Below are 20,913 nucleotides of genomic sequence, written 5' to 3' on the forward strand. Positions count from 1 at the left end.
GTTTGGGCAGGAATGAGTAATATTGTTTCAAAGTGAAGGTATTAAACAAGGTCCAGCATCTCTCATCTAGAACTTGATTTTTTTTTTGGAAGCTTCTTCTACAGGGCCTGTGCAGGAGTGCTACGAAGAATGACTCATGATCTTGCCATTCATGCCCTGAATTTGGCAGCAACTCAGACTAGAGGCATCCACACCACAGTTATGAAATTTGTGTGTTTTACAGACAGGTAGCTTGCAGCTTGTGCTTTATCTGTCTGGACCATTTGGGTTGGTGGAGCTGAGTCTGTGCTGAAGTGCCAGAGCACTTCTCTTCATAGTAGCTCTGGTGCAACTGGCTTCTGCACACTTGCTTTGGGGCTTGAGGATTGTTTGGCATGTGTCAAATCGGGATCAGCTTTCATGGACTCATGTGGCTGGCAAACGTAATGCTTTTGAAGAGGTTAGGATTAGGATTGTACAAATAAGACAAATGATTTTAGTTGCAATGCATTGGAAAAGTGAAAATCAACATTACTGTGTAAAAAAAGACTTAAATTTTTCCAGTGTGTCCTTCTGTATGCTCAAACTGAACTGTTTTGTGCTCATCTTTGAGTTTTTAATTGCTATGAAGGACTAGTGCAGAAATGTTTGAAAGCTGGGTAATAAGGGCAAGTATTACTTTAAGCAAAAATTGTAACAATTTAGTGTTGTAATTCATTCTATATTGGGTTTTCTGGGTAGAAACATACTCAGTAGTTGATTTTTTTTTGTTATGAAATGATTTAAAGACACTAATATTTGAAAGAAACTGATTGAAAATTTGTATTTATAATGACTGTGTAATAGCTGAGGAAGTATCACTGAATTATTAAACACTAGTTAGACTCCTATCTTTAGTAATGCATCTTTTGATGTTATACAACACTGCTACTTAAATTAGTAGCTTATTATGGCAAATACGTATTAAATGCAACAGTACAACTTCTGAAACTATTTGCAATTACAAGGTGCCTAAATCATTTTTGTTGCGTAGTTACTTAAAACAGTTTGAAGTTTTAAGTGTTCATTAAACAACTTAGGAATAGGAGAGGGTAATAGGATTTGGACCTTTGAAGAAAAAGCATTACTTGTAGGCAACTTTTTTATTCAAGTTGCCGTTAGTTATGCTTCTTGTTTTTTGTTTTTTGTTTTATATAACCCCATTAACATTCTCCATTATAGTAATTCTAGGTGTGACTGCTGGTTAAGGAGCAGAAAAACATGTCTCCTGTACTTGGACTAATATCTCGTCTGTTCACAGTACATTACTGTTCAGTCATACAAGAGTGTTCTCTTCCCTGTTGTGAGGTAGAGCAATGTCATCTTTTTTCATCTGTACCCTTAATCTCCTGTTGAGAGGCAGGTCTGTGGCTCTTTGGAATTTCTCAAGGGCTCTGAAAACCCCTAAATCCCTGGGATGAAGCCACCATTGTCCCTCAGAAGTCGGCAGCATAGGTTCTGGTTATCTGCATAGGGGTTCTGGCTATGTTCTGTTTGGAAGACCTTTCTGAGTTCATGTTTTCATTTGACCTTTTACCCTCCAGTAAAATACTCTTTCTAATTCTGTTTCAGTGCATCTAGAGCCACATTTATCTGTTCAGAATGTCATCTTTTTGTTTATCTCAAATACAGTATTTATTCTATTTAAATCACAGTTTGGTGAAGACTTGGCCTTTAGATGATTAAAAACATTTGAATGAAGTATTATCTACATTCACTCTACTATGCATGATTTCAGACTGTGATTGGAAGCAGAAACAATTACATCTATTTTAACCAGAAGCTATTTTTCTTTTACCTATTCTTTCCCAGTTATTAAGCAGGGAGGTTACTGATCCTAATTTAATTGCATGGAGTGGAGCATATTTTTTCATTATGAATGAGCTAACCAGAATGTATTTAAGTTTGAGGGTAAAATAAGATACTAATATTGAAAAATAAATGGATGTGTATGCTATCGCATTTGCAGAATGTCTAATTAAAACAACATTTCCATGATCTATAATACATTATGCCTTTTTTTCCTGTGGTTAAATAATGGTGAAAAAATCTCAAAATTAACAGAAGTGAACCCATAAACTTATTCTAGAGCTCTGTATATTCCTGTCCTGTGCCTTAAGTTAAATTCTCAAGTAAGATCTACAGAATTCAGATTATAATTTGGAAGAAGGCTGCTCGGTATTTTAAATACATACAGAGTAGTATTTCTGCTCATTGTCAATCTACAGCTTTGTCACATTTATTTAAATGTAGAACTAGAAATTAACACTGCAAATCTTGACGTTTAAACTTTCAAGTGTTTAGGTGAGTTCAACAATAGCTAGATGTGCAGAGAATGGGGAAAAAAATTATGCAGTAAAACCTTTTTATTCCTAACTGAGTTGGAGGGGGCAGGGGCACTTCACAGTTTACTAATACTGCAAGATGCAGTGCAGCGCGCTGCTGGGAAGAACTTAAGTCCAGTTTAGCTTGCTAAACTTTATTCCACCCATGTGGGTAAAATCAGAAACATTTTCAGAATCAGCCTTTAAAACATATTCCAAGAGAACTGACAGAATCTATTTTCTTTGTTCTGTTTTATGAATCTTATGGTCATTATTTTCAAAATAAAATTATGAAGTTATACTAATGAGTCATTTTTATGTCTTTAAAAAAACAACCAGAAATTCATAAATTTAATTATATTTAAATGTCATACAAAGGAAGTCTTTGTAAATTCTCTGCTTATGTCAGTAAGAAGTATTTTTGTCAGTTGTGCCATAAATAATGTTTGAATGTCTCTAGAAAGGAATGGTGCTTCTTGTTACCTTTTAGATATCTGCACACCAATCAACAGCAGTAGTGAAACACAAAGATCCTCTGTAAAGACAATTAGAGCAATAATTTTTCCCTGTCAGTCTTAATTCTTCCTGTGATATGCCATCTCCATATGTGAAGAGCAAGTGGTTGCACTAGCCTCAGTCTGTTCTTTTTCCAAAATGGAACAAGAAAAAGAGCAGAGCCTTCGCTACATGGGTACATAACATGCAAAATGAGATTCTGTTACAAACGGTCCTTTACAAACACTGACCTACTGCTGTGTGCCAACCAAAGTATAAGCTGTGTAACTTCTGGCAATTGGAACTCTCTTCTAAGAAGAGATGGTGTTTGGCTCTGAGCATGTTCTCACTGCTGGACTCCCAGCTGCTCAAATGTTGTTCTTGATGTTTGCGGTGGAGATAAGAACAAGAATTAAACCAGATCTGTTAGTTAAAGGGCTGCTTTTAATACTGCTTACTGTAGTTACAGTTGTTTTGTTTTCTCTTAAAACATACCACTGAACTTCTCTTCATAGTGCTGTTTTAGAGGACATAAAATGTCTTTACCTGGTGCAAACAAGAACATCTTCTTTTTTAATCACACAACTTAAAATAGGTATCTTTGTAAGACCTGTGCATCTCTGATTATGAACTGTTGTTTCAAACGGTTGAGATTTTATTCTCCCTGCTGCCCTTCCGTATCCTTCTGGATGGACATCAGCCAATTACTCTTCATGTGGGTGGCCTGGATTTCACATGCTGTGTGTGAATGGCAGCGCTTTTTAGTTGTACAGGAGTACTGTCATACTTAAAACTGGAAGGCCGGTAGTTCACTAGTCTTAAGATAAAGAGATTTAATATGATGCATTCAAGATAAATGTGTCCATGTTATATTAGTAAAATAGAAATGGTTGAGGTATGAATACTAGCTGTTGTGCTTCTGAGAAATTACACAGTTAATAATTTGAAGTGGGTAATCCATGAGATGAATTTTCCTCTTTTTCCCATTAGTAAATCTGCTATGGAAGCATAGGTTATATCAGATATACTTAATGTTTTAATTGATCTTTTGTATTCTTTCTGGTTGTTGCTTTTGATCTGTGGATTGCTTGCAGATGATTAGTGTTTAAGATGTACTGATAAGTCATGATTAAACTTCGACTTCACGTTATGTAGGAGGATAATTTTTTCGATGTCCAGATAGAGATGAAATTAGTTTTTGGTGTGACCACAAATTTAGTCTGTTTTATCTTTTTAGTGTGTGGTAGGGTAAGAAATGTGTGTGAAATGCTTAAAACCACTGTAATTAATGACATAAACAATGCACATTTGCATTCATTTTTGCTTCATTTGCTTCCTGTCAATTGTTTCTAATCTTCACATAGGATAAACATTTAGGGTGAAAGAAGCAAACTGTTACTGTACCTTCCTGGAAAAATTATTCTTGGGGATTTTCTCTGGTGTGCAGGGGGAGAGGAGGAGGAGGAAAAAAAAAAAAAAAAAAAAAAAAAAAAAAAAAAAAAAAAAAAAAAATAACCAAACACAACTTGTTCCAGGAATTAAACCAGTATTTGATCTGAAAGGCAGAGCGAGAACTCTGTTTGCAATCTTTCATCAAAGGACTAGTTATTGAACTCTTACATTGCCTTTTGAAGCCATTTTCTTTACATGCATTCAAAAGTTTCATGAGGCAGAGGGGAGAAGAACCAAGGACAATAATGTATTGATTTTGTGTGTAGTAAAAACCAAGCTAAACAAAAAGCACTAGTGTAAACAGCAAAAAATGTGTTTGTACAAGTATGAATTTTTGAATATAGGACCACCCTATGATATTGCTTTTGGAATGCTTAGAAAAAAAATGAAGTATGTAGTGCTAGAGAAAAGTAAATCGTATTAAGAAGTTAGTTGTGTGGATCGTAGTAGCATATTCCCCTCTGCCTTCCTCGTTCACACAGAAAGGTGCACACTTCACAGGACTCCAGAGCCCCAAAAGTTCATCCGTTCCCCTTTATGCCAGAAACACTGACCAAAAATCAAAGGGGAAAGTCCATCTATGACTCACTCTTTTCCATCATATATACCATGAAATATCATCCCAGATTTGAAGGTGCATCCACACTGAGGAGTAACAGATGTGATGTAGAAAGACCAGCATACAAATAACTGAATTTGCTTGCTTGCTTGCTTGTAGTTATTTTTGTTTGCTGAAAGAAAACATTTGTGATGCAGTTGCTAATTTTCTAGAAAACAAAGTCGAATGAATGATGTCAGTACAAAAAGAGTATTTTTGGTTGGCTAAGCAACTTACAATAATGATTTTTTGTGTATGTGGTATTTCTCATATGTATTCTCAGCACATCCCACTATAAAATCCTGTGAAACTATTATGCTGTGTGCTGCAAATGTTTATTGCCACTATGATAAGTCATTTAGCAAAGCACAGACAATGAGAACAGATTTACTAAACAAGTTTAAACCTCTTATTTAAAAAAAAAAAATCCCTCTTGGAACCCTAGAAAAGCAATCAAATGAAACTTTCCATACACATTTATAAAAGAATACAAATAAAAACTTCAGTGACTGGTGTGATTGATACTTGTCCTACTGTAAAACTTGAAAATGGTGCAAGTGACCTAGATATTCTAGTATTTTTCTAGGATTTGCAGGATGTAAAGTCGTGTCTTTAAGTAGGCATACTTAAGTAAGTTAAATCAAGAACAAGAAGCTTGTGTAAATAATTGTATAAGGAAAAGGTTCCTAACTTTGTAATAATAATAATAAAAAATTCTCCTAGTGCTTATATATACATGGAATAACAAATTACTTTTGTTATACAAGGGTTAGCTTGAATCAGCTTCATATCTTGCCGCTTTACAGAGAGTAGAATCTTTCTCTAAGCCTGTTCTGAAGCAAGGTATAATGAGGTGAGTCACTTCTGCAGGTAATGTTCTTTCCTGCTCTTTTTGTTTAAATCTGTGGGCCAGGTGCAATTCGCTCAGTGGTTGTAAAAGGTTCCTCATGTATTTACAAGGCTGAAAAATCTGTTAGTATGGTAGGTCAACTGGAGAAAACTAACCTTTTACCCATCTTAAGTAAGCATTAAAACCAAGGTCTTGGGGAGTTTTGCCTCGGTCTGACTTATTTCAGTCCCTGGAAAGATTGTGGTAAACTTTTCTGAAGTCCCATTTGCAAGCACATAGGGAACAGGTATATGCTACCATGAGTAGTTAGTTAGCTGATTTACCAAAGAAAAACCATGCTTGGCTAGTCTGAACTGCCTTTTCTTTTGAAGTTCCTAATAATATGGAAAAGGGGGGATCTGTGATGGTCAGTGGCTTGGGCCTTGGATCACTCTCACGTCTCCTACAGCGTTGTCATACAGAGGCTTGGGAAGTACAATATTAATGATGGATTGAAAACTGATTGTACTACCTGGCTCAAATGGCTGAAAACTGGCCCAAGTGATGTGGGGGTCGTATTTTTTCCTTAGAGATAAAACATCATAAAAATACAGTTTACAGGAAATGCCTGAAGCTTGTTATATGGTCTGGAAGATCTTGGCTCTCTCTGTTGCTGTCTTTCAAATTTTGGAGGCACAATTGAATTGGTCCTTAGCCTGTTCTGCACAAAATTAAGTAAGCTTAGCTCCCTCACCCTTGTAGGCCATGTGCCATAGGCTCCTGTTCAAATTGGTAGTCCTCTAGTGTACATTGTGAAGTTTCTGAGCATCCTTTCTGTGCTGGGCTGCCCAGAAAGTAGGTACTGCATTCCAGGTGTTATCTCACTAGGGTTCATTTTGGCCAAAACCTTGCTTTGGTGATGGGCTGTGGTCCTGTGTAGATAGGCAGGGAACCCACTATTCTTTTCACACCTTGCACTATTTCATGGAGCTGGAGCTCTATTCCTGTTTAATCTGATGGAAACAAACTGTTTCTCAGGCTTCACATGATGAAACATGAAGGTGGGTATGGGACTGTCAAATGCCTTTCCCTGTGTACTTTGTGTAGTTTGCAATGGTGGATGTAGTTGTTTATTGTCTGTACATCATGTAAAGGGAGGCTTGACACTCTGAAGCAGAGAAAAGCTGCAACTTTCCCTAGAGAGTTTATCGTGTAGGATCTGATGTAAAATACTGAGTGGGTAAGTGCAAAGTGAAGCGAGAGCGAAGCAGGACTGCAAATAACATCCCAGGAATATTTGAAATATATTCTGTATCTCTCTCAAAAGATATTTAAAAACAGTTCTTCCATAACACATTTCGCAATAAACACCAAATATCATTGCTTTTATGGAAGGCACTAAGAATGGCATCACAGCACAGTTTTGGAGAATAAAATGAGCAAAGATGAAAACTCAGATTTGGTTGGCAGATGTTTTCTTGTGAAGATGCTCTGGTCTGGCAGATGACAACTGGTTCCAAAAGTAACCATAGAGAGTGAGATTTCACTATTTAACAGTGTAGTTTTTGAAGGCAAGGGTGAATTGCAAAGCTACTAGAAAGAAATGTAGTAAGAATTATACATAAAGCAGGTAGGAGGGAGAATATTGCAGCAACCTGTGTCTGAAAGTTATGGAGAAGAACATGGTGAATAATTGCATAGGTAAGCACTCAAAAAGAAATTCAGGAAGCTCTGGTGGCTTGGATGAATTGCAATTGCCTGCAGACTGTTAGAAGGAATTAATGGAGTTCTTAGTTCATCCTGCAGAAAGAAAAATAGACTAGTTTTCTGTTCTGTGTTTCCCAGGGGGCGGAACTTTTTGATATGGTAACCTGTATCAGGGCAGTGAGAATATTTTCAGCTGTCTCTACCATGGCTGTTAGAGGAAGAGGTGGTCAGCGATGGAGATATTACAAAGTTGTCAGTTTTTTGAAGGCGGTAAGGTTTGTGGAGACCACTTGTATGGCTTTTATTAAATGATTTACTGTAAGCTTTCCATTGTGTATTGTGATGGTGAATTCTAAGCTGTAAGCGTATCTGAACTGTAAATGAAGAGCAAGGCCATCTTTAACTTAAACTTTCTTTTCTCTAGTTATGTTTTATGCATGTTCATAGACATAATTTTTGGGTGCAGTGTATGCGTTCTTATAAACTGCACTTCCTTACCATCTGCAACCCTTTTCTGACTAATTTACACCCACCCATAACCGTTCCTTACCACAACAAATTGCTTAAAGACCTGCTTTTGGGTTTACCTCTCTTTAAAAAGCAAGCAGTAGTCTGATTTTCTACATAATAGTCACAAAGCACAAATGAAATGAGAATAATTTGTTTTTCTCCTGCTGAACAAAAGACAGTGTTTGTTCAGGAACTTGTTATTAAAAAAAGTACATTCCAAGGAATATGTAGCAGTAAGATAACACATGCCTGGAGGAACTCTGTGAGGCATGTACTTTAGAAAATATTTTATTTCCATATTTCTTTTTGAAAAAGAATTGTCAAAATACCAAAAGCTAACAGGGAACTGTCACATATACACCAAGCAGATTTTATTTGCACATCTTGCCTTCCAGTAAAAAAGAAAAGAAAAGGAAAAAAAAACAAAACAAAAAAAAAAAAAAAAAAAAAAAAAAAACCAGCAAAAACCCAGCCAAACCCATGATTAATGCCCTGGATTACTAGTATGTAAGTTTTAGCAATTTTAAGAATGCTGAAAATCAGGATAGGCATAAAATGGACAATAAGCATCCTGACCTGCAAACAGTTGTAAAAAGATATGTTCCCATATGTATACCCTAATATATATTGCATTGCAAATATGGGACCCAGGTATGCATATCAGTTGATTTTGTTGTACCCAGGTATGTGTCTGCACACTTAGGAATAAATGTTCTCAAATTTAGTACAATTCTGTCATCTTTAATGGGGGAAAAAAAAAATCTGATTTTAAGTAGTTTGTCACCTTCCATCTATTTTGAAGTTACTGCATCTCATGATCTGGTCATAGGCAAGAAGTCCAGTTCTTTTTGATTACGTTAATTTTGCTCTCTGAGCTGTTTCTTTGAGTAATCCTGAAGTAATAGTTTAGATGAACCACCTTCAACTCCCATAATCTTCAATACATTTTTGGCACAAGCAAAAAAATCTAACCATGTTTTTAAGAAATCCTTCAGATGCAACAAAATCTTTGCTCCAAAGCAGTGAATATAAATCATTTGCATCTATATAATGTCTCATTTCCTTTTAAAATAGGAGATCTATACATAGAGGTGTATAGTCATCAATTACCGTTTTTGCTCTTTGCTACTGATTAGCTACTCTGTTTGGGACGATGTAATGGTTTATTGTGAGGTGCTGCTGCCTGCCCTATGCTCTGCTGGCAATGACAGACAGACAGGTGACTATGCACCCCTGAGCTGGGCTCTGGGCTGTAATACCTGAGGTATGAGGCTCTCCTACATGTTGTTATCTTCAAACCTGGCCAGGCTTACCTGGTATGCAGTGCCTTGAAAGGCTCTTGGATAGCTGCTGACAGCTCAAGAGTTTAAAAAATGCCTCTGAATTTTTGTGCCAACTTATAGGCCAGATTTCAAAGCAATACAAATAGGTAAGTAGCAGGTTTAAATGACTAGTTTTCTTATCCTCTTGAGGTCTTGCCCAGGATAACTTTACAACAAAACAGTTCTTCGTAAATACCTCAGAGTGCCTATCATACTCAGGCCTCCGTGGGAGCCTCTGAAAAGTTTTGAAATGTAGGTGGTGTGCAGCAGTATTAGTATGATGGTATCTTCTACTGATCACATTCTGTAAGGGTAGCGCAGCTTTCTAGTTGTACTGATTTCAGATATGAAAGAAAGAATTCACGTTAATTCAAAATATTTGTTGCTACTAATAGAAACAGGCAATATTTTCCTAGCCTTGGGGAAAGCTCACTTTTCTTTTTTGAAAATCAATTTAATTAAAATTTTCCCAAAACACAGTATATTTTAAGCAGCTTAACTGTTAAATTACAACATCAATAGTTACATTACATCTTAGTTTAATTTTTAAGCTACTTTTCTTCCCCCATTTTATTTCCTGCTGGTATTTATAAGTTGCCAATTGTTGTGTGTATGGCCATTCTATAGATGAGCAAGAAATGTGAGTTTTCTGATCTCTTTTCCCTCTGACTGGTCACTGAAGCTGTCTGCAGTTATATTCTAAAGTAACCTTTTCCTCTTCTTGTTTGTTTTTAATGACGTTCAGAGTGGTAGATGGGATTGTGTGGTGAAACATTCATGATGACTAAGGTCTGTAAGTGTAGAATTAAGATATAATTGAGATTTTCTGCAATATGATGAAATTTACATCATAAATGAAGTACTTGAATGAGCAAACTCTTTGAATTGTTAGCTATTTAGAAGTTTAAACGCCTACATGTTCAAATACAATAATATTTTATAGACTGTTCAATTAATAACTGCTCAGCATTTTTTCACATTGTTGGTTATAGTTATGCAATATTTAGCAATCTTACCCTAATTTTGTCTTGTTATTTGAATCTTCTCCTTCTTCACCATTTCAAATTTCACTTAATTACAGCAACAAAGTTTTGGTGGAACACAAGTTTTCTTACAATGAAAGTTTGAAAAGAGGAAGTAGATGTAACTTATTGGGAGATTTTATCACATTTCTTTCCCTTCTGTCATGTTCATTTCCCTCTTATTTTCCGATTTCAAAGTAGCTGGACCTGGTTCAAACACTCATGCTATTTTGACGATATTTATGGATCAAAAGAATATGATTTCCATGGCAACTGCTCCAGGTTTTGAGCAAATATCAGCTTTGAAGGTGATTTCTCTTTTTGGGCTTGCATTTTGTGGTTATTTGATTAACCCCAGGAGGGATTTAGATCTTGTTTATAAACAGAGGACTTAATTTGAAGAAGAAAAGCAAAGTTCAAAATAGAATGGAATGTTCAAAATATTAAATCCAGCTGTGGAATTCTGTTAGATTCTTGCTTGTCCTTGAGTACGGTAGCTTGTACAGCTTTTAAAAAGTAATCTTTTGCTCATGAAGTACAATATTGCATATAATCATCTTATTTCATAGTTACTAAATAAGTGTACTGAAAGACTAATTGTTCTGTGGGCCACTGGCTGTCCATTTGGTGATGATGCATGTGATGTGGGCAGATTAAATGGCAACAGTACAGCTGCTAAGCTGAAGTGTAAATGTTCTGAAATTGGTGAGTTACTTTTGTAGGTTTTTTTCCAAATATTATTTTTCAAATAAGGAATTGCTATAGTTATGACAGATATTTTTTGTCTGTGAAAGCAACCAAGGTGTTGCGTAATCAAAAACAAGACTAGAGTATAAATACTATCATTCATTTTGAAGTACTTATACTGTGCAAAAGTTCTAAGTATCCAACTTAAGTAAAAGTGGTCTGAAAATATCCAAGTGACTTCTTTTGTGTGAGTCGTGTTGCAACATGGATAGTACAGGTTGCAATAGGGGTAGAAGTACGAGTGCTGTAGATAGAGGTGTGCCATTGAATCTATAGGTGGAGAGAACAGGACAAATCAGAGCATCTTGTTGAGAACTGGAAGCTGCTTGTGCCTGGCAGCTGATAGACAAAAACCTTGATGGCAGCTGTTATTGCAATGACTTACCTCCTTTTGCTGTTCAACTTGTTTCTGTTGGAAGATCCAAGTGGTGATTCTTTCAACAACGAGCCAAAGCTTGCTCTGTAAAAGCTGACGATAACAGAATGTGAATATTGCTTGCATATAGCAAAATGCTTTAGGACAAAAATTTCCTATTTCTAATGCCCACTCTGCCTGCGTTTTTAGCTCCTATCACTTGCAGACCTTAATCTTGAAGCAGCTGTCACAGACTTGTACACAGCACCAGATAATTCCAAAGGAGTCAGTATTTATTGCCTATCATTACATAAAAGAGTATTAAATTCAGAGATTCATGAAGAAGTGCACATCAAAGTTTGATAAGCATTTCATGAATTGTTCAAAAGTCGACTAGATTAAAAAATAATGAATCCATTACCTAAAACATGGAATAATTCCTGCTGAGGCCTTGCTTTTCTGAATGTTGTTCAGAAGACAGCAACTTCCAGTGCTGCTGGGATGCATGCGTGTGTGTGTGTATGTGTGTGAGCTGTTGTGGGAATACCTATATTTGTCAGTGTAACATTTATTCTTCATTATATCTTGGTGCTCTTGTCTCAGGGAACCAGTCAGGGGACTTGTAGGTCGCAATGTATAGGGGTCATGTGTTTATCTAATAAATAAATTTTAACTTCTCAGTGCATATTCATAGGAAGGCAAAGGGAGACTGCATACATTTTCTAGTTTTTGTTTGCTTGTCTGTATGTTATCTTTTATGAGGGAAAATATTGAAGTTATTGGTTATGAGCAGAAACATCTCTCCATATGTTAATTTTAAAGTTAGAAATCTTAATTATGACTTTTCAACATCCTGGCTTATGGAAGTAGCTACGCTAGATGGAAGCACAAATATTCTAGAGACCAAGAGCTAGAATCTATGTAGAAGTAATAGAAAGGGGAAGAGGGATTCCACTGTGGACCAGTTCAGTGTCAACAGTGAAGACTCAAGCCTGTTCCTCCTCCTTATTACTTCCAAAAATCTGAGACAAAACAGCATCCATGGAGAAATAAACAGTGAAATTTGGGGTCAGTATGCAGAGTTAAGAGGTAAGTATTTCAGTGGGGATGGAATTCTGAATGCCCATGCAGTTGTTACACCAGGAGCTGCCTTGTAATAACCCCTGTTCCATCTCCCTTCATGCGCTACACTGCCACAATCAGAGTGTTCTCATTGCCCATAGCAATGACGACAGCCTGTAGAAGCATATGACTTACCTCCTTTTGCTGTTGAACTTGTTCTGTATTTGTTTTCTGTTAAGTATTGGTCAGAGTACCCAGTGATGCAGTCAGCAAGCACTGAGCTGTACTCTAGTTGGTTTTGATTAAATACTGATCAGAACTTGTGCAGGCTCAATGGTAAAGCAAAGGCACGAGGGCAGGATTTTGGTCTCTTCGGGGAGCCTTTCTTTATAAATTTCCTGGTTAGATAAAGTGTTGGCTAATTTTGATCTCCAGCTTCTAATTAAATGCAGTATGTGGTTCTGCTTCATGGGATGTTAGGATAAAAAGAAAAAAACCTTTAACTTAGTATAAAATACTTCATGTTTTTCTACCACCCACACCATCAGCTGCTGTCATATTTTTCTGGCTATGATACTTTTATTCACCATTATTTCACAGTATTCAATGACTGGAAAAGTTCTGGATGACAAAACTGTTGTTCTTCTGGAAGTTAGGAAATGAAAGACATTTCCAGTCTTCTTTCCTAATTTTATTTATTAGTTTGATAGAAAGAAACAAGAGCGTAACTACAATGTATTCAATTTCTTTCATCTATAAAGCAGTGAAAGTGCTTGACAAGAAGTACAAATTTTTCCCTATTTTTTTTTAAAATGCAATGAGGTATGAGGAAACCAGGGTGGTGTCCTCTGTGGAGTCCTCTTGTACTAAAGCTTTGTATTTTGCATTTGCATTTTGCCTATGCTAGAACCAAATGCTGCTTTTACCTTAGTCAGTTTACAAGTACCTCTCTGTAGAAATAAATATTGATGGTAGGTAGGACAGGAAAAACTGACCACAGTGTTTTGCTTGGGTTTGTTTACTTGAAACTCTTGAATTCTGATCGTTGAACTGAAAACAATCAAATAATACTTTCCAAGTGGTAATATTATAGGATCTGGGTGATGAAGTACAGATTCCATCGAGTATTTTATGATCCTAAATCACACAAACACTGTAGTCAAACTTCTAATCAAACAAACACTCTAGTTTGGTGTATTCTACCCCCTCAAAAATGTTTTGCATATTATGGAGAGCGTACTAAGGCTCAAAACTGAAAAGTTTTTCTTTTTTTTTCTTCTTTTCAGTTCTCCATTGATAAGCATTGTTGCAAGGCTCTGAACAATAAAAGCATACTTTGGTTTCAAGTTTGTATATGAATGTTTGTCATAAGTCTAGCTATGAAATATTTCTGGCCTATTTGAAAAGTTCACCGCATTGGTAAACTTTTAAACCAATGGGTTTTAAGGAGGTTTGTTAGTGTGGATTCTTTAGTAATGTCTTCAATATTTGAGAATTGTATGTCAAATTATATATAGACATATCTGGTTGCTCAGTCTGTATGTTTTGCATGTTAATTTTATCCTGCTATACCTTTATATAATTTGACTGAGTTACCTTTGCTGTGTTTGTGAGCATGTCACAGGAAAAAATGCTACGCTGCAACTCTGGAGCTGGCTGACCAGCAAAGGTCTCTGCTCTGGCTGTGGGGTGCTGTGTGCCTCAGCTCTTTTTGGGATAAGAGAGCACCACAGGTGCTCAACACATCAGTCAGTTCAAGGACATCCTGGTGTGCTGATGTTGTTGAAGTTAAACCTGAGTTTTCTATCTCTGTCTTCTCTAATGAGAAACAGTTTTTGGTCTTGGCTAGAAAATCCTGATGTTTTCTTTTAAAACATATATGTCTCATTTTCAGAAATAAACTAGCAAAGAATGTGCTTGCAAATTCCACTTAAGCACTGCTTACTATTTCCACTGAACAGTAAATGGTGTTTGAAGTCCATGTACAAGCGAGTTAGCTTCTAACAAGTAGGATCCTTTGCCTTCAGGAGAGATAATATGATACAGAGACTTTAACCTCTAGGTCATTTCACTGAATGCTGCCCAATTTGCCATAGATCTAAAGTCGTTTGTTTGTGATGGCTTCAGTGGCCTGTGTAAAATGAATTAATGCCTTCAGCATGCTTTACAGAGAACTATGCATGTTGCAAGAAGTGAGAGCTGCTGATTACTCTTTGAACAGAGATGTTACAGTTTGAAGGTGAGCAGAGGCAGATGTCTTCTGTGCAGAGAGGATGCTGATGAGGAGGAGTAGAGATAGTTTGGTCCCTACGAACATCAACAAAACCAGTGTTGTCTCACTATTGAGACAAAAATATCTCTTATTTAAATCTGAGAGAAGAAAAAATAGAACTAAACAGGGTGAAGCATAAATCATAGCTAAAGAGTTCTAGCCCGTGCTGAACCTGCATTTTGCTGCTATGGGGGCTACTGGAGCCATGAAACTAAATATCCTATGCATTGACTCAGAATGTCTATGACTCCAGCCAGCACCCTATCTTTCCTGGCATTTCCTATTCCTGGTGCTATTTCCCCTCCTCTTCCCTACAGTGTGGCGGATGTGAGCTGGGCCACAGCCCAGCTGAGCTTGCTGTGCTGTTTGGTGCTGGGAAGCTGCTGGATGCTTCTCACAGGGTGCTAGCTTTTATAGTCATTACATCACAGATAGTTCTCCTGTCTGAAAAGCTATCTCCTTCTGTTCTGTTTGCTGTTGAGAAACTACCATTTGCTCATGCAGAATCACAGTGGAAAATGTCAAGTCATTTTGAATTTGCCAGGATCTTAGAAGACAGCAGTGTGCCCCACAACATAAATAACTTTTATGAGGGTGAGCCAAGCCAAGCATCTAACTCCTCTTCATCATATGTTTATCTTATGTAACACTTAACATGTGGAAGAGGAAGACAGGTGGCAGTCAAAGAGCAAGAGAGGACACCAGCCATGTGGGAATAAGGCTGTGTGGTCCACAGGCACTGGAGAAGAATAGGGGAGCAGGAACATAGGGCTGACCCAAATGTGAGATTGAGAGCAGATAGAGTGTTAATGTCATGTGGTACCTTCTTTCAGTTGCGTGTACGCTCTCACTATGAAGTTCGAAATTCATTTTCGTGTGTGGCACCAGGACTGTTATTTGCTTCCTCTTTAGCTGGCTGTCTGCTATCTTCGGCTACCACAAATATTTCTCTTTGGTTTTAAATTTAATGCAGTCTAAAGAGTAATGCAAAATAGTTTTGATATAGTTGCATTTTTCACAAAGTGTAAATTGTCATATGTCATGTTTATGACAGTGATATTGATATTTTAGATGATCATATGTTAAATTATTTGAATACTACTTAATGCTTTAAATATAGTTGAATAACTGTCGTTAGGCCACTCAAAATATTGTTGGTTTTTTTTTTTTTTTTTTTTTTAATTTTTTTTCTCCCGGTACTTCAAAAATAAAAAAAAATATTCATAGGAGGACTTTGACTTCTCAAGTTACCTAGCTAGAGAATCTGACTATAGAGATACTATTTCACATTAATGAACCATTCTCATTAATATGCTGACAAGTCTTAAAGCTATTGAGTTTTTGAAAAAGCAATGCCTCAGTTGGCTTGAGACCTTTATTTGTGCTAGGGCAGATGAGCTTCGTTGGACAGACCAAAAGCCAATTTATTGAGTTCTTAAGATGAGTTCAGAACAATGTGTTTTATTTAGTTTTGATCACAGTAAGCGATACAGAAGAAACGTATCATGCAAGTCACTATCAGAACTGTGCCATTCCAACACGTCCTTCCAAATGTCTCACTAACCATCTGTCTCTGCATTTCTAAAGTGTCCTTGGTCTTGGAAGTCTGTTTACTTTATGTTATTCTGTTCATAATGTTGTAATAATGCTAAAGGACCTGGTTCTCCACACTGCTGATGAGTAACTCTGGAGTTGTGCTGAATATCTTCAATTTCTATTGCTTGAAGTAACTCAATATCTTACAAGATTCTACCATGCTAGAAAGTGAAACACACACAGTATTTGCAGCTCCCTGACAGAAGTTAATATAGTCTATGGAAGTGTCAGGCATACTGACTGTTGTTCAGGTATTGTAGCTTACTCCAAAAATTTAGAAAAATACTTCTCTAGAAAACAGAAGGTTTTCCATATCTTTATCATCACAAACCTTTCAACTACTGCTTGTTTCTCAGAAAAATGATTCCCCCAACTTTCTTTTGGGGCTCCAAGAAGCTTTTATATAAGAATTTAAAAGAAACAAAATGACTTTTAACAAGGTTACAGACCAGTTTTGTTCAATTTGTTAATTTGAAATTACTTTATCAAAATGATCTAAACCTGATAATTTTGTACTGATGCTATCTTATTGCAATACATTGAGGAAAGTAGTCACATAGACAGGTTGAACTGTGAAGTTAGCTTAACAAACTGGATGTTCTTCTAAAAAGGAATTAATCTGAATCTTGCTTATTGAATATTTGAGCCATTACTCTAGGTTCTTTCTCTAGTTGCTAGAGGGAATAAGCAGCTCTGTAAAGCAGTTCATTCCCTACAAAACATTGCCTTTAGGATGGAGAGAGGTTTTTCTCTGGAGGTACTTTCTTGACTTTGTGGACAAGTAGGTTACAGACCTAGACTAGTCTTATAACAGTGTTTAAATAAAAATTATGGCCAATTTTCGTCCAAAAATTATGTATTATCACAAGATTAACAGTATTATTTGGCCTATGAGTTCGAGGAAACTAATTAAGTCATTAACTCTGAATTCTCTCAAGCAAACCTGTAGAGGAATTGCTCCTAACCAAGTGGTTTCAGAACCAAGATCCATAAGAATCTCTGCAGAAGAGACTGCTGCTTTAATGAGTTTTAATTCTGAGTTTCATTATAGCTGAGCTAATCTTGTATGTGTTTCCCTGAAACATGAAAGGTCTGATTGTTTGGCATTTTTTTCTTTGCACTTGCGTGTATGGTGTTCTATAATAGGATACTCATTGTAGTCTAAGAATGAAAATGGGGAGTCCTCTGGATACCTCATTTTTTATTACAGATGCATTTCAAGCAAGGTATGTCAAGGGCATATATGAATAATATGTTAGAAATAGCTGCTATTTGATTTGGAGGCAAATGAAAATTTAAAGTAAATTTAAAATGTATCTGTTCCGTCACATAGCTAATAAAAATATATGCAGAGTGAAAAACAGATTAAGATTATTTTCTTAGGTAACATTGGGGAATTCTCTTATATTAGGCATTGACTTTTTTCAAAGTAAGAACAAACCCTAAAGTCAAGCACTCAGGTCCTTTGAGATTTCTTTCTCTTTTATTATTTACTTTGCCTTTGTAGCTAGATACGTACTTTGGATCTTAGAAGTAAGGTTTTCGTTTTAGCAAAGAATTAGTTGATCTGGAATGAGATCAGATGCTGAGACTAATTCCTTTTTTTTTTTTTTTTTTCCCCAACTAATTGTTTCTTTCCTCTTAAATAAGAAGTGCCATCTTTACTGGAAGGTCATCTTCTAGAAATATACTGTTCATTATTTTGGTATACTCAATGGATAGACCTCTGATTCAGGCTGTAGCCAATGAAGTAAGCTTTTATCTGTAAGCTTCCTTTCCGGTTGTTAAAACCCAGCTCTGTTTGTGCACTGCTTTTAAAAGCAAACAAACAAAAACAACCACAGTGCATTTTAGCACAATGCGTTAGTGTGGGAGTTATAAGAATGTTCTATGATTTTAATGGAAACAATATCCTGAAACAAAACATTTTTAGTCATTCTTTAAGCAATTCAGATCAGTTACTGATTCCCAAGTAAAAAATGTATGTTCTGGGTATTTTAAGGACTTTACTGGAGTAGTGGGAGATTAATTCTGTTATTTATGGCTTGTGTTTTAGCATCTGAAAATGACTTCTAGGTTTTGCAGCTGGTAGTATAATTGCTATTATTGAGCATTATAATGCAAGGAAAATGTGACGCCTTGATGTAATGTGGTCAAGTTAGCCTGTCTAGCTGCATGACTGCAGTCTATTTCTTTCCTCATGGGTACAGGCATAGCATAGTACACAAAAACCTTTATTACAGAAAGTCCCAAATCAACTATATTTCTGATGCATATATTATCAGCTTCCCAGGAAAAGAAATCAGATCTATGCGAAAATCAGTATGAATTGCTATAGCAAACATGATAGGTCTTTGGTAAACTTCTTTTTATGGAGTTGCTTCTTTTGGTTGAAAACTTGCTGCGCTTTATTTTTCCACAGTGGTAGGTGAGAGGCTTGTGGAGTTGTGCAGAGGCTTTCCCTGTCAGAGTTTAAAAAAAGGAGGGTACCAAAACTCTTTTCACAGGAACAAAATTATTTGTCCTGGATTCTGGAACTTTAAAGCCTAAACCTGATCAAAATGTCATGTTCTTTGTTACTTTGATTCTCTTGAATCCAATTAAATAAGCGAAGTGTAATAGGAAAATTGACCTCTAGAGTGACTAGAGGCCGCTCCATGCAAAGTCTAAGGTGTGTGTTACTTAGTGTTTTCCAAGTCCTTTTTTTATTGTCACTACAATGCGGTTAGGGTAACAGTTTTTGGAAGTATTTAACTGGTTGCTAGTGTTACAGCTCATAAGGTTGTTTTCATTCTTTACATCTGAAACTAATGCTTGAGTAACCAGTAACCACAAACCTGTTAGAAATATTAAGTTAAACACATAAAGTGCATGATACTTGTGAAACAGAAGGCAAGTTTGATGTGGTGGATGTCAGCTTACTTGTATTTGTAGATGTCATTAAAACTAAAATAGAACTGTAACATCGTTCCTTTTTTTTTTTTTTTTTCCTGACAAAGAACTGTGAAATTCAGTTGTGTTCTGTCACTGTTGCATTACAGTATTTATTACCTGTTACAGAGGAAAAATGAAATGCATACCTCTGTTTCTCTTTTCCTAACTTTTGTATTGCTGCAGTATTTGTCCATGTACTGAAAACCAACAGAAGTATATCACATTATTTCTTTAAATAAAATAAACATATGAAACAAAAGCCACCAAAATAAGAAGGTAAGCCTTGGGTCACTTTCTTTAAAATGACTGCATATGTTTCTTTTCCTCCTTTGAAAATGGGGTTGGTGGTGGTCCTGCAGATATGTACTTTGTAGACAGCGAAGCGTTTCTTAGACTTCCACAGAAGTTTCTGTGAGCTTATATGTAGTTCTGGCTCCCTAATCTGTTAAAATCATACAGGCACCCTCACATCATTGCATTTTCAAATATTCTAAGTGCAGAGTAGCAACTAATAGACTAGAACACTTTAACAGTGTGTACTGTGTCTGCTGTGTGCGAAAAGCCAAACAAGGTTAAAAGAGAGCATTGTTAGTGTTAACATTTAGGGAAGAGTATATTTAGTATGGTCTTGTGCAGAATATTGCCTACGGTTTCCAAACAAAATAGTAATAAAAATTAGCTCACAGTTAGGAATGGCTATTCAATCAGAATCAACTTGTCATCTGAAGTTCAAGTACTTGTAAATCAAGATGATCAGGGCACAGCAGACATTCCCCAGTGCTTACATGGCAGACATGCACATAAAGACCAGGAAGCTGGAAAATCATTGCACAGTAATCTCTTGCAGTCTTGCGAATGCTTTCTGACTAATTATTTAATAGGAATAAACCAGCTGTTAGAACCTGCATACTGCAAATGCGAAGTGTACTATAAATCCCTTCAATGAACTTGGTCATCTTTACTACTGTAATGAACTGGTCATTTGGCATGACTTCATCATACATGACAAAGAGTTGAAGGTTGATACGTAATTATTTTGATGACATTTTGTTGTCAGTAAAGAATTCTGCCTTCCATTTCCAAAACAAATGAGTTAATTTGGTTTGCTGCAGAAGGTTGCTCTTGCATAGCTTACCTTTCTTGCTCTCATGATTCCTTCCTCTGCTAGCAAATTCTGAGCTTTATCTTGCACCTCTATCTTGCAATAGGTAGTCTTTTCTACCTATTGAAATTATATGTTTCATAGGTTTTCAGATGGTATTATTTTTCAAGTGCTTGCTTATGATACTGGCAGTTATTAAGCTTATTCTCTGTCATCTCTCTTTCCCAGTGAAGTTGTTCTATTTAGTTATCGAATTGAATTATCTGAAGTGAGCAGAGCTTTTGTCCCACAATGTGTAGATCGTGATTCTTCAAACCTTTGTATTGCTGGTATATAATTGTATTATCAAAAGTATAACTGGTAAAAATTCTAATGTTGTTTCAATGTTTGCTTTATCATTGTCAGAACTGTAGTAAATAGAGTTTTGATATCATAATCATAGAGTCATTAAAAGCCATAACCAAGGTGATGACACCTTAAGATATGTATAAAATTATGCACTTCAAATTTAGACAAATCCACATGTAGGTAAGTCTGCTTAAATTGAAATTCTAGAATGTTTACCTTT

The sequence above is a fragment of the Centrocercus urophasianus genome, unplaced genomic scaffold, assembly GCF_019232065.1.
Source record: "Centrocercus urophasianus isolate 14NV4802_14NV808 unplaced genomic scaffold, USGS_Curo_1.0 seq_18, whole genome shotgun sequence".
NCBI classification, from domain to species: Eukaryota; Metazoa; Chordata; class Aves; order Galliformes; family Phasianidae; genus Centrocercus; species Centrocercus urophasianus.